Here is a 16,056-nt window from a genome sequence, read left to right as displayed (position 1 = left end):
GAAGTCAGATCTGGGCGTTCTTTTTATGGACGCTCTCGGTTTAACGTATTCTACGTATTTCGTTTAGATTGCTAAGGCTAAAAGTCGCTCTATCATAAATTCACTATTTACACTTCCCGGTATCGTGCCGGTTCCATCACGAAACTTTGACGGGTCATAACTTCTTCGTTATAACTCGGATTTTGGCGTTCTTTAATCTCCGGAATTCTTGTTTCGACCACTACAAATTTATGTAAAGATATCGGGCTTATCTCATACTTTAATTTTGACGCTTATTTTTATTCTTTATTAATTATACATTTATAATTAAATAATAAGCATATAAATTCACATAATACTCAAATATTTCATCTTTATTACATTAAAAGAGTTTCAATAGTTGACCTAGACTATTACATCTTCTAAAATGCTTAGCCTCGAAACCCGGGCGTTACATGAACGCAAAAGCCTACTGGTCTAAGGGACTTTGTTAACGTTACCATGAACGGCCACGTTAAATGTAACGAAAAGCATAAACGAGGCGTTATCTCGCCAGAACCTTGGCCAAGGCACGATATTGGCCTAAGTAATCTAGTACCAGGGTAACAGTTCGTTTCCCTTCACGACGAAAGAATATTCCCCGTGATCTTCTCATTCACTCACGACCAATCAGGACGTGACAAAAAGCTTAGGTGACGCAACTGACGTCACCAGGCAGTTAGTTAACGTGGGCATAATTCTCCCAGTCAGAAGAGGCCACGTCTCACACTCATTGGGCAAGGTCCCCACGATCCGTTAATAGCAGGTATAAAAGGATCTCTTCCGTCTTAAGGAAGGGATCCATCTTCTCCCTCACTAATTTTACCCTAAATTCTCTCTCTCGGAAAACTAACTTAATTGTCGGAGTGATGTGCCGGGAGAACACCCGGTCGTCCTTTAACGGTTCTTCTGTGTTGTGTTCTCAGGAAAACTGAAAGAACCCCTTTCTATACTTTCATATTTCTAAAAGACCCAAACTTTTATACTTCACAATATAGTTACTCCAAAACATGCTACATGCATATTCATAAAACAATATTTTTACATTGATAAAGTCATTACAAAAGATTGGATACAAACCGATTATGTTTTAAGATTTTACATGACTACCCAGGATATTGTAAATCTATACAAACCTAAACCAAAATACAAAAATAATATTATAAACTATTCTAAGTCTTCCAACTATATTGGGTGCTTATTGCCTGCATTATGTTAAAACATTGGGAGGGGTAAGCGATAACGCTTAGTGAGTTCAATAATAGATACAATATAACGTTATACCATATATATACCAATATGGCAGAAGCAATTAGAAGCAAGGAACAACAAAGACATAATGTGATAAGCTTTCCCTAACAATCATTGATTTGATTTAAATATATACCATCATTTAGACATAACAATTTCCATACTTGATAAACATCAATAACGCTTCCGCCCAAATGGCACTAAAGACAAACAATTTCTGATTAACATTAATGTAGATTTCAGGTTTTCATGCCCTGTCTAACCATATGCCAATGCCATAGAATAGAGTCATTCATTTACTGGGGGACATGCTCTACCTGGCCAGAGGCTACATACCAGTGCCACTATGAATCTGAGTGCGTAAACTGATCACATGGTCAAAGGTATAGCTTTGCTATCATAAATAGCAAAAATAAAAATAACACGGGAAAATACTCAGGAATAACATTCTACCGAAGCGAAAGTGATGCCTATGTCATACACTTCATGGTCAACGGTTCATACCAATACCCAAGTGATGCCTATGTCATACACTTCAAGTAAGAGGTACAGCCTTGCTATAAAAATAGCGGATACAACAACTTGAGATGATAACATGGAAACGCACATAGCACCTATAACACATAACATACAATTGTTTCTACATATTAAACTCACCTTGAATTAACCGGGGGTCAAAATAATAATTTGGGCAGCATTTCGGCTCTAAATATGACTTTCGTCGTTGAAAACCGGGAGTTTTCTTGAAAACCGGGCCTTGCTAAGGTTGGGCTTCGAAACCGAAAAGATAAATTTTCTGGGTCTTCGGGCACCTCGGGGCGTGTTTCGGGTGCTAAAGTTGATACCGGGGCTTCGAGAGAAATCAAAATGGGAAAAATATTGAAAAGGGGTGAAAAAGTGTGAAATTTCCAAAATTAGCCGGGAAGTCTCAGAAGGTTGGTATTTATAGAGGAGGAGATCCGGAGCTTCGGATCCGAGGCTGGGAAGCGAGAGGCTCGCATGCGAGGCTCGGACCAGCTGTCAGCAGGGTGAGGTTCGGTTCGGACACCTGCTCGCTTCAGATTGGGCCTCCTCTTCGGTCGAATCAGAAGCCTACACGCGGGTCGAATCACGTGGGTTTCATGCGCGGATCACGTGGCTTTCTTCGGACACCTGTGCGACATGCGTCGCTCCTCGGGCATGCCACATAGCAGCTTCGGACACGTGGCCAGCTCCGAGCGAGGGTGACGTGGCAATTACTATTCATGCGAAATTTCTCGAAGAATGTGCCCAATCTTGTAAAATCCATAACTTTCTCATACGGACTACGTTTTTGACGTTCTTTATATGCACGCGTAGAGAAAATTATGCTCTACAACTTTCGTTTAGACTTCGTCGGAAAATTTTGACTTTATTTTTATATTATTATTTTTAACAGACCGGGACTGGTAAATCCGTTAAAAATTCATAACTTCTTCATCCGACGTCCGTTTTCGTCAGACTTTTTACCATTGTACTGCTAATGACGAGACGTTCGATTCTCGTTTAGGTTGTGTCGGCTAAAAATCACTCGATCTAAAATTCGAGTTTTTAGCTGTCTACTGCTACGCTGAAACTTGTAAAAATCATAACTTCCTCATACGAAGTCAGATTTTGGCGTTCTTTTTATCGAACTTCTCAGTTTAACGAATACTACGACTTTCATTTAGATTACTAAGGCTAAAAAGTAGTTTATCAAAAACTCACTTTTTACGTCATTCGGCACCGTGCCGGTTTTATCGCAGATCTTCGATTGGTCATAACTTCTTCGTTATAACTCGGATTTCGACGAGGTTTTCGCCTACGTGTTTCTAACGAGATTATCTACAACTTTCATTAATAAAATTTTACTTATTTCAAAGTTTATATTTTCGCTAAATTTCACTATTTGGCTTTTAATTGGAATCTCATAAGACTTCCAACATTTAATGAGTGATTCTAAACATAGTTTTACTTCATTTCTAGTAAAAACTATCTGTTAGAACTTAACACTCAATTTCTCATAATATTTCATAATATTATTAACTTTTTAACTTACATAACACGATTTCAAAACGTGTATGTTACAAATACCTCCTCCTTTTGAGGATTTCGTCCCCGAAATCACAACGATTTAGACAAATGAAGATATTCGCTCTTATCTCATTCTTATTTTCCCTAAGTATAATTTTATTATCCCGTTTCACCTTGGATAATGGAACCGTTTCATCATACATGCTCAAGCATTTACGTAGATATCTTACATGAAATACATCATGAATACCTGCCAAATCTTCAGGCAATTTCCAAGCGATATGCTTGTTGACTAATTTTGAAAAGTCTAACAAATCTAGGACTCAATCTCCTTTTCTTCTCAAATTTCATAATACCTTTCCACGAGGTTACCTTCAGTATCACCCACTTGGAATTTTATGGATCGTCTCCTCCATTTCTACACAGGTCTTTTGTCGATCCTGGGCTACTTTCATTCTTTCTCGTATAATTTGAATCTTAGCAGTGGTGTCTTGAATCATTTCAGGACCACCAAGGATTTTCTGTCCTACATTATGCCAACATAATGGTGTTCACATTTACTGCCGAACTCTAAGACACATGCACGAAGCATATCTTCTACTGTTTGGATTGTTCTCTCCGTCTAACCATCGGTCTGGGGATGATAAGCTGTGTTGGGAGCAACTCGAGATCCCAATTCACTTTTCATATTCGCCTAAAAGTGAGAAGTGAAGCGAGTATCACGATCGGAAATAATCTTTAGTGGCACACCATGTCTCGCCACAATTTCGTCTAAGTAAACTTGTGCATATTTCTTCATTAGAACCGTTGTACGTATGGCGAGAAAATATGCACTCTTAATCAGCCGGTCGATAATTATCCAAAGGCTATCATTCACAGTTTTCTTCTCCTCTTTCAAGGTATTAACTGTATAAGCCGGATAAGTAGAATATCCCTTCGACATAAATTTACGAGTTTTTTTTAAGAAAGAAATTTATTATTTTCACCATAGACCTAAATAGAATCTTCCCTTTCGATAGGGATGCATATCATCTCTTCGTAGCACAAGAGATCTGCGTAGTTCTTTAACAACCAATCCATGTCGAGAATAATATCAAAGATAGGAATTAGGTTAGCAGGAAGATTATAACTTTCAATTCCTATAACACTATCTCTATAGACTTTATGAGCAAGTAATAATATATTTCCTCTGTTATCTATATGAAATGATTGGACAATTGCATAACAAGCAATTTGAAAAGAATGTGCGAATTTATAATGCACGAAAGAATCTGAGGCATCATAATCAAATAAGATGTGAGAAGATCTAAAGTTTACGAGAAAATTACTAGTCACAACATTCGAGTCCTAACTTACTTCCTCTGTGGTAATCTAAAATGTATGATATTTAACTTTTAGTTTGCCAAACGATTGTCAAACTCTTCAAACTTATTAATTACTAGCGGTGCTCAAACCTGCACCCGCTCATCATTCTCTATTGGGCTTTCGATCCTAATCTTTGAGTTAAAACTCAATTCTCATTGCAGGCTCCTGCTCCTTCTTGGTTTATAGACTAAACCCAAGATAAGGTCTTTACTTTTGCTATAACAGCAACTCGAATGGTCTTAGTCTAATGACCTTTGTATTTATAACACACAAAACACATAACGAACCAACCTCTTGTATTAGAATTAGATCGAATAAATCAAGCTGATGGAATAAAGAAAACAAAAGAGTTTGAACAACACGTGGATGCTTTGGAATAGAAAGAATAGCACCACATATCTCTATTTCGTGCTTTCGGACATATACATCTTTTAGCTTTTGGCACCTCCTCCTTTTTAGTTGGAGTACTCTTTGATTGTTGAACGAAAACTTGACTCCCTGCCATTTGACTAGTAAGAGTAGGGCGGAAACATTTCTTATGTCCAGTAACACCACATAACCAGTCACATCTCTGGCTAATGATTGCTCAATCCTTTAATAAAGATCGTTATATTTCTATCGACTACCTCGACCATTTACTTCTTCAGTATTCCTACTGAAGTTTCGTCACTATACAAGACATGGTTCTCTGAACCAATCAACTCCTTTCGCGGATTTATACTAATCGGACTCGATTCTTTATGACATTAAGATTTGAACGATAATTATCTTCTTAGTCATTACCGAATCGAAGGTAACGACAGACATGAATAAAACGGAATCATTTACTAGCTTCTTGGTAACCTTGTGACTTTTCCTGATCCAAGTGTGAGTCCTGTGCTTCCAGTAGTATAGGCCTCTACTACTATTCACACCTACTCATACTCGTCCCAAGTATTGTCTCGCAGTTCCCAAGTCACCATTCAAAAGTTTTCACAAAGCAAATTTTCACACTTAAGTGCGTTCAAACAAGTACATACAACAATTTCTCCTAGACTCAACTAGGGTTTTCGCGTTTTTATCAAACATATATTGGATTACCTATACTCGCCTTCTAGGATTCTTCTCATGCATAAACTCGATCTAATATATCCTAATACTTTTCCATAGGTCGATAGAAATTTTACTTCCATTTATTCATATAAATTCTTTCTCGGGTAGTGTCTACTCTGTAAGACATACTACACCCAAAATTTCCTCTAGCAGTGTAAAGACAAATAGTCTCCAACTACTTACATCATCTTCTAACTCATGCAAACCATCATGCATTTTTGTTGGTTTCATTATCATTTCATGACATCGTCATTCCTGTATCTGAGTAAGTCTTCTTCTCATGGTTGTATCTTTTAAGTCTACTTCATAGGAATCTATCCTAAGAAGTCTGCATTATAGCTACATCTCAACAAGCTCTACTAGCTTCAAGTTGATTCTCTGTTATTTCTAACTACAACATTTCTTCTCATACAATAATATGAGTGTATATCTTCTTCAACTAAATACTCTATCTTACTCTAACAAGTAAGTCACTCAGCCTTTTCACAACCAAATAACCTATTTCACTATCCCAATCTTGTATGTTAAAGTCGGCTTAACACACAATGGAACTTCCATAAGGATGTGATAGAAGTCAATCATCACTCAGTATTATTAAATACTAAGTTTGAGCATCTTGTATAGGGTTACTACTCGAACTACATACTTCATCACAAAGTCTTGACCTAATAAGTCTAAAAACTTCATTAGCCTTTCCTTTGATCTTCATTTAATTCTTCTAAATCTTGGACTACATTAATTTCAATACTGTTGAAGTATTTATCACCATCCTCGGTTCTTCCGACTCTATAAACTATCACTGCTTTAATCTGGACAGCGGTGGAACAACTCCATCGGTTATGCCAAAACATTTATCTCATCTAAATGTATTTTAAACGCACATCTTTCTTCCAAAGATGTTATTATATTATCTTACATATTTTAAATGTATAATACCACTCTATTGGTATTAATACACTATTTACGATTTCACTTCATATTTATTATTTTACGATTTTCCGCAATCGTTTATTTATAAACTTATCGATATCAACTATCATAAGTATCTTTATTACTTCGAAAAGTTTCATGTAAATTCTATTACGAAAATTCTTAAAATTCTGAACATAAAATTTTCTAAACCAAGGTCGACAACAGACCTTAAACTTTCTCAAATAATAGCAATATAGGTATGAAACCTAAAGCATGCTATATTTACTTATCATTTAGCACATATTAGAATATAAGGGATATCTCCTCTTAATATTCTAGTGCTTACCCCATTAGGTATTCAACCTAAAATATATCAGATACATATTGTATCATCTTCACTTAACAATTCATGTTTAAATCTAGAAATTCTCAAAATTCCTAGTTCATATATACTAATTCTCTAAAAGTTTTGAAGTAACTTAATGTCTTAAAATACTAGGGTTTATCACTACCCAATACCCCACTTAAGTGTTTCCTATGGTTTGTATCCATATATTTACAATGATTTAGTTCATATATTGAACTTCCAATAGTTTAAGTCTAAATACCAATCCATGAGATTTAGTTCACTTAAACCACTGCTCTGATACCATGATTGAAAGAACCCCTTTCTATACTTTCATATTTCTGAAAGACCCAAACTTTCATACTTGACAATATAGTTACTCCAAAACATGCTACATGCATATTCATAAAACAATATTTTTACATTGATAAAGTCATTACAAAAGATTGGATACAAACCGATTATGTTTTAAGATTTTACATGGCTACCCAGGATATTGTAAATCTATACAAACCTAAACCAAAATACAAAAATAATATTATAAACTATATTAAGTCTTCCAACTATACTGAGTGCTTATTGCCTGCATTATGTTAAAACATTGGGAGGGGTAAGCGATAACGCTTAGTGAGTTCAATAATAGATACAATATAACGTTATGCCATATATATACCAATATGGCAGAAGCAATTAGAAGCAAGGAACAACAAAGACATAATGTGATAAGCTTTCCCTAACAATCATTGATTTGATTTAAATATATACCATCATTTAGACATAACAATTTCCATACTTGATAAACATCAATAACGCTTCGGCCCAAATGGCACTGAAGACAAACAATTTCTGATTAACATTAATGTAGATTTCAGGTTTTCATGCCCTGTCTAACCATATGCCAATGCCATAGAATAGAGTCATTCACTTACTGGGGGACATGCTTTACCTGGCCAGAGGCTACATACTAGTGCCACTGTGAATCTGAGTTCGTAAACTGATGACATGGTCAAAGGTATAGCTTTGCTATCATAAATAGCAGAAATAAAAATAACACGGGAAAATACTCAGGAATAACATTCTACCGAAGCCAAAGTGATGCCTATGTCATACACTTCATGGTCAACGGTTCATACCAATACCCAAGTGATGCCTATGTCATACACTTCAAGTCAGAGGTACAGCCTTGCTATAAAAATAGCGGATACAACAACTCGAGATGATAACATGGAAACACACATAGCACATATAACACATAACATACAATTGTTTCTACATATTAAACTCACCTTGAATTAACCGGGGGTCAAAATAATAATTTGGGCAGCATTTCGGCTCTAAATATGACTTTCGTCGTTGAAAACCGGGAGTTTTCTTGAAAACCGGGCCTTGCTAAGGTTGGGCTTCGAAACTGAAAAGATAAATTTTCTGGGTCTTCGGGCACCTCGGGGCATGTTTCGGGTGCTAAAGTTGATACCGGGGCTTCGAGAGAAATCAAAATGGTAAAAATATTGAAAAGGGGTGAAAAAGTGTGAAATTTCCAAAATTAGCCGGGAAGTCTCGGAAGGTTGGTATTTATAGAGGAGGAGATCCGGAGCTTCGGATCCGAGGCTGGGAAGCGAGAGGCTCGCATGCGAGGCTTGGACCAGCTGTCAGCAGGGTGAGGTTCGGTTCGGACACCTGCTCGCTTCGGATTGGGCCTCCTCTTCGGTCGAATCAGAAGCCTACACGCAGGTCGGATCACGTGGGTTTCATGCGCGGATCACGTGGCTTTCTTCGGACACCTGTGCGACACGCGTCGCTCCTCGGGCATGCCACGCAGCAGCTTCAGACACGTGGCCAGCTCCGAGCGAGGGTGACGTGGCAATTACTATTCATGCGAAATTTCTCGAAGAATGTGCCCAATCTTGTAAAATCCATAACTTTCTCATACGGACTCTGTTTTTGACGTTCTTTATATGCACGCGTAGAGAAAATTATGCTCTACAACTTTCGTTTAGACTTCGTCGGAAAATTTTGATTTATTTTTATATTATTATTTTTAACAGACCGGGACTGGTAAATTCGTTAAAAATTCATAACTTCTTCATCCGACGTCCGTTTTCGTCAGACTTTTTACCATTGTACTGCTAATGACGAGACCTTCGATTCTCGTTTAGGTTGTGTCGGCTAAAAATCACTCGATCTAAAATTCGAGTTTTTAGCTGTCTACTGCTACGCTGAAACTTGTAAAAATCATAACTTCCTCATACGAAGTCAGATTTTGGCGTTCTTTTTATCGAACTTCTCGGTTTAATGAATACTACCACTTTCATTTAGATTACTAAGGCTAAAAAGTAGTTTATCAAAAACTCACTTTTTACGTCATTCGGCACCGTGCCGGTTTTATCGCAGATCTTCGATTGGTCATAACTTCTTCGTTATAACTCGGATTTCGACGAGGTTTTCGCCTACGTGTTTCTAACGAGATTATCTACAACTTTCATTAATAAAATTTTACTTATTTCAAAGTTTATATTTTCGCTAAATTTCACTATTTGGCTTTTAATTGGAATCTCATAAGACTTCCAACATTTAATGAGTGATTATAAACATAGTTTTACTTCATTTCTAGTAAAAACTATCTGTTAGAACTTAACACTCAATTTCTCATAATATTTCATAATATTATTAACTTTTTAATTTACATAACACGATTTCAAAACGTGTATGTTACAAAAACTTTAAGGTTCGATCCATCAACCAATATCCCATCCCCTGAAGATCATGTCACTACACCTTGTTGGCGTCTTTTTTTATTAATCACACCATGAAAATACTTATTGTTTTCATCCCCTTCAATATCCCACCTAACCTTAGCTTTTTGAGCTAAATCAGAAGCTTCCTTCTTATTAATGTCTGAAATACATTTGACAAGATTAAGTCGATTAGCCAAGTCATCTGGAAGAACCCCTCTAATATCAATACGATGCTCAATTTCCAAAAGTTTGTCTTGCAAAACTTTTTTCGCACCAAATCTCTCCTTTCGCTTATTAGAACTCCAAACTTTTAACCATTCTTTTAAGTTTTTCAACTTATTTTTAAGAATAACCATAGTATTTCCACGAACATATCCATTGGAACTCCAAGAATCTTCAACCACTTTTGAAAAATCTTCTTCCAAAAACCATGAATGAAACATCCAGAATGGAATTGGACCATAGTCCAAAAACGCCTCCTTTAGAATGATAGGTCTGTGATTTGATAAATGACGATCCAAGACCAAGCCCGTAAGATTGTTCCTAAGCAACAACAAACTGTTAGAAACTAGAAATCTATCCAATTTACTCATTTTACCTAACCGCCTGTCAGTCCAAGTAAATGAATAACCACCTGAAGGAATATCAACAAGCCCTGCTCCCAAAATAAAATCATTAAAATACTCAGCATGATGACCATAGAAAACTAGATTATATCTCTCATAATCAAATCAGACCTCATTAAAATCACCTATCACAATCACTTATCTGTTCCAAAAATTGATAATAGAAGCAATTTCAAACCAAAGAGATCTTTTAACATCAATCTCTTGAGGGACATAAACATAGATAAGTAAAAGATGAAAATTAGTTGGAATCCAACTTCCTTCCATGACAATAAAATGATCTGAGCGAGTAACTTTGGATTTAGAAAGCACTATCGTATCCTAAACACAAATGATACCACCAGACAAACCACTAGCCGGGCTCAACACATAATCAAAAAAATCATTACCCCAAAATGCTTTGACCTCAAACATATTCATATGACACTTCTTCATTTTTTGCAGAGATAAATAATTAACATCATTTTTTACACATAAATTTCGGACCTAAGATTTTTTGTCTTGAGTCCCAAATCCTTGTATATTAAGTGAAAGAAAATTCATCGACCATAGCATCTCCTGCCATTTTATTGAGAAAGTCATGCAGATCCTTCTCACACCCCTTCATAGTAAAACCCATAACTTACCCCACTTCTATGAACTAATTGAATTTTTCAATCAAGGAAACACTATTAACAAGTTTCTTCGGATGGATGAATGAATCACAATGATGAAAAATTGTGTCGCCAAAATCAGCCCTTAAACGACCTGTAGACGAGTAGCTCTCACGATGGATAGCAACATCATTTTTACCTCCCTGCTTTTGTCCATCTTCACCCGAATGCGCCAACGGACAACCTAATTTACACCCAACAACACAAGAATTCGATGAACCTCTGACTTCTGGACTAAGATGAACATCCGGTTGCTTATCAGTCCTTAAAGCTGTTTTTTGGAACTACTGGATACTAAGTTAATGTCAGGAACAACATCATGACATGAAGCAGGAAGTGTGAAAGCTTCTTCTTCAATGTTGACAGCCAACTCAGGCTGGGCCGAAAGCCAACTCTGATACCAACTTGTATCGCCCTAAAATCTCAAGTAAAAATTTCATTTTTATTATAACCAAAACACTAACGTAACTTTGTTCAAGACATTGAAAAGCATTTTGATTAAACAAATATCAGAGTCTAATCCCAAAGATCACATATTACGGAAAACACGGGTGTATGCGTTGCGATCATCCTGAGCTCTTTCATTTGAAAACTGGAGTTCCCCAAATACCACATACCAAACACATAATCACATATAGCGGGCCCCGCCTGGCATCAGACATAGTCCAACGTCGGATCCCGCCCGACATCAGGACCCGCCCAACGTCGAACATAGTCTGGCATCGGGCCATGCCCGGCATCGAGCCCCGCCCGACATCAGACATAGTCCGGAATCGGGCCCCGCCCGGCATCGAGTTGAACTCGGAATACACATATCATATATCGAATAAAGACACATACGCATACAAGAATCACATAGATACGAAGCATACAAATAGTCATCAGGAACCGCCTGACATCGGACCTTAGCCCGGGCCCGGTCAGAACTAAATTGATGTGTTCAATTAAGTTCTTTGTCATACAAATCGGAAATCGGGAAACAAACTGCTGAACAATAAGTAAGACATTGTTCCATGTATTTGTCCGACTGATATCTAGAACAGAGGATTATATGATCACTTATCTAAAATGGCGTATCATCATCATCTCAGTTCCGCGAGACCTTGAAAGAGCTACGATTGTTGATCGGTTCATGAAGTTATTCTTGCAGATATAGTTATTAGACTTATCTAAGTGGGAGACTGTTGGATTAGGTGTCTAAGTTCATAACTATTTCTGGGATGTACTTGACCCGGTTGGCATGGTCCATTTGGGTTGCATGGCATCATGCATTTGGATAGACTAAAATGAGAGAAATAACACTTAAGGTTTATTAATATATTATAAGTTCAAATATACTAATAGTATTATTTAATTAGTATTGATCAAGAATTAAGTTGGAATTAATTAAGTGATCAAAAGAAGACTAATTAAATATATGGGTTGATTGTGTAAATCACTCATACTTCTATAGTGGACTAATGCTCCATGGATTATCAAGTTGGTCTAAAACCCATAGGATGCTCCATGGATGCTCCATGGTGGTTATAGAACCCATGGGTCATGGAAATGAAAGGTCATGACAATTAGGGTTTACATGGCATAACCCTAATTGTAACACACTATATAAGGATCCTTATGTTCACCAAAATCGGACTTAAGCAAGAAAGAAGAGGGCTAGCCGATTTCAAGTAGTGTGACATTTCTCTCAAGTTTATTCCAAGTACATTTGGTGTTTTGTGAGACATTTGAGGCATCACACTTGGGGTGCTAGGCTCTCAAGGTTTTCAAGGAATCCAAACTACTACAAGGTATGTTTTCTAGCTTACTTTTATGTTTAAAGTTCCCCATGTATGCTAGATAGGATTATGAACCTTGGAAAAATCATTTTCCATGTATCTTAATCAAACATAGATCCAAGGTTTCTAGGGTTGCATGTACACCTTAGTAGTGTTAGAATGCTCATAACCCAACAGTGGTATCAGAGCCAGGCTTGTTTGTTTGATACTTGATGCAAAATATCTGAAAAAAGTCGAAATTCTTGTTGTCTGCACAGAGGACTCGCCGAGTCCATGGGGGGACTCGACGAGTCCAAGAGTATCTTCAACCAACTCGGCGAGTCAGTTCTTGCACTCGACGAGTTGGCCAGGCAGAGTGCAGATTTTCGACTTTTGCTGCTGGAAATGGACTAGAAAAATTACCCTAAACTGTTTTGGTCTTATAAAACATGTTTTAGATGGTGTAATGGTCATGCTAATCCATTTTCAATAGCTATTATCAAAATTTCAAATTTTATATGGTTAATTTTATGATTCTTGAAATAGATGATATGCATGTTCATGAACTTATGAGTTTAGAAGATCATAGGAATTATTTGTAACTTGCTTGTTAGTTTAATTCTTGATCATTATCTGCTTTAATGGAATCCATAATTTGTCCTCAAGTTATGGATTACCAAAAGTCATTCTTTTAAAGTCCATTAAAGAAACACATAGGTTACATAAAATGAAAAGTCTCTCATTTTAATAAACCATTTAACTCATAAGTTATGAAAGATGAAAAGTTTTGAAAGTTACAAAACTTGCCCTCAAGTTTTGGAACATGTAAAGTCACTTTAAAAACTTTAGTTCCAATCCCTAGAATTTTAAAAGTTAAAATTCAACCCTTATACTTTATAATATTATAAGTTAATAATATATATATATATATATATATATATATATATATATATATATATATATATATATATATATATATATATATATATATAAGAGCAAGTCAGTCTTACCATTAGTAGGCCTTATTCACGAAGCCGGTCTATAAGGGGGGGTATAAGGTTGCTGCCTATAAAATGGCAGCTTAATGGGTGTCCACTGTCACCCACCGCTTCCTTGATCGGTGGAGGGTCGTTAGCCGAACGGGTAGGACAAGGACTAGAATTCTCCCCTCATTAAAAGTATTAATGATGAATATAAAGTAACTAAATGTTTTATAATTCCCAATCTTAGTTACTTTGGGAAAAAGTGAATAAGGTGCTAACCCATGAAATTACACATTGCACTTTGCTTAAGTCGGTTAGTGGAGCGCGTGTGGTTAACCGGCACACTAGCTGGACTTAACAAGGTAGGCAAAGGGTAACTTAATGTTTATCATAGTATCGAAGTAGCGCGTGTGGTTAACCGACACATCGATTGAGGGGTAATGAATTAAGGGTACCAAGTAATTTGCATGGTTACTTCACACCTTGTTTTGTGATCCTCGACATCCCAGTCACAAAACCCGAAGGGCACACTCGATATTGAAACATGCCATTGAAAGTTCAATGAATCTCAAAAGATCTAGGAGTTTCAAATCCAATTAAAACCTAATAATTTATTTCGTTTTTCATGGTGGAAATTGTTGAATCGTCATTCACCTACCTTCAAATATTTTATAGCTTGGATTACGGCATCCCTCTTCCAAGTTATAAAATATTGTGTTGGGTCCTAGCCGTAATATTTCATATTGGGTGTTATATTAAGGACTTAAAATCAACTAACTTGAATATCTCCCATTGCAGATGTCTGGTTTAGACAACTGTGATCTTTCCAAATCTCATGGAAATCATATTTCTCCACCTCCACCTCCTCCATTTATTCTCCCTGACCCATAAGCTCGAAGACTTGAAAATTTCAAGGTCACTCAAGCCCTACTAGCAATGAAACATAAATATGGAAGACCTGTGTGTTCTCATGTCTTAGGAATGAAATCACACTTTGACAGGTTGATAATGTTGGGTGTCATTGTCCCAAGGAAGTTGGCTATTGACTGGGTTCTTCAATCACTTCCTGAGTCTTATAGTGAGTTCGTTAAGAACTACTACGTGACAGATCACGACATGACCCTAATAGATCTATCTTATTTTCTTGTTGCTGCTAAGTCAGAAATGATGTGGCGCAATGGTCAAGAAAATATGGGTGGAAGGTCTATTTCTCAAAATTCTATGGATATTGACAATGGTAACATTGGAAGTCCAGAAAATCTTTCTCTTCCCAATGGAAAGGGATCGGCCTTGGTCAACCCGGTTGACCAAAAGCTAAAGGGAAAAGCTAAGTCTGTGATAGTCCCGTGTACCATTCCCAAAGAGTCTATATGTTTTCATTGTCAAGAGAAGGGGCATTGGTTGCGAAACTGCCCTAACTACCTGAAAGATCTAAGAGAGAAGAAAAAATCAAAAGGATTTGACTCTGCTTCAGGTAAGTCCACTATCTAACTCTGTTAAGTTCCTTATTGATGATTCTTAATACAAAATGTGACTCGATTACATTTTGGTGTTTGGCAGGATCAAGCAAAGGGAAGGAAACTTAGAGAAAGTGTATGGTGAATCTGATCGCGAAGATGGATCTCAATCGCATGGTTTGAAGATCCGATTCTTGAGCTACTACTTAGAGAGTTATGATAGATTGCTAGGAAATATGTAATAGCATAGTTTTCATTTAAAGCTGCATTGTAAGGAATTTTTTTTCCGCATTTTTATAAATAAATAAAATTTTGATTTTATTTTAGTTTATATCTTCTTGCAATGGCTTTTATGGAAAATTGATGTTTATATGTTTCTAGCAATAATGGAAATATGAATTTCATTCTTTCATTTGTGGTAGTGTCTAAATTTACCAAATAAGGGAAGATTTTCATCAACCAAGTTTCAATTGGACCGAAACTTGGAATCATGCAAGTTTTATAATATGATGAATGAGAACTTTCAGCTTTGGAAAATTAAGACTAATTCCTTGTTCACATGTATATGTGAGTCAAGTGAGGGACTAAGGGATCGAGTACACATTCTTGTGCACTGGTCAAGTCCACCACAAGAGATTGATAAGACTATTCGTCATGATTTACTAAGGTTTAGTAAATATGGTTATACTTACCACTTTAAGTATAATTCTGAAACATTGAAAAAATTTTCAATGTTTTGCAGGACGAAAGAGAAGAATCAAATTAGGCAGAAGGATAAAAGTTTCTCAAATCTGAAAAGATGGGAGAGTACTTTAGTATCATGTTTTGTG

Source organism: Lactuca virosa, chromosome 8 (assembly GCF_052849685.1).
Source record: "Lactuca virosa cultivar CGN04683 chromosome 8, Lactuca_virosa_CGN04683_v6, whole genome shotgun sequence".
NCBI classification, from domain to species: domain Eukaryota; kingdom Viridiplantae; phylum Streptophyta; class Magnoliopsida; order Asterales; family Asteraceae; genus Lactuca; species Lactuca virosa.
Note: the sequence above shows the minus strand (reverse complement) of the source record.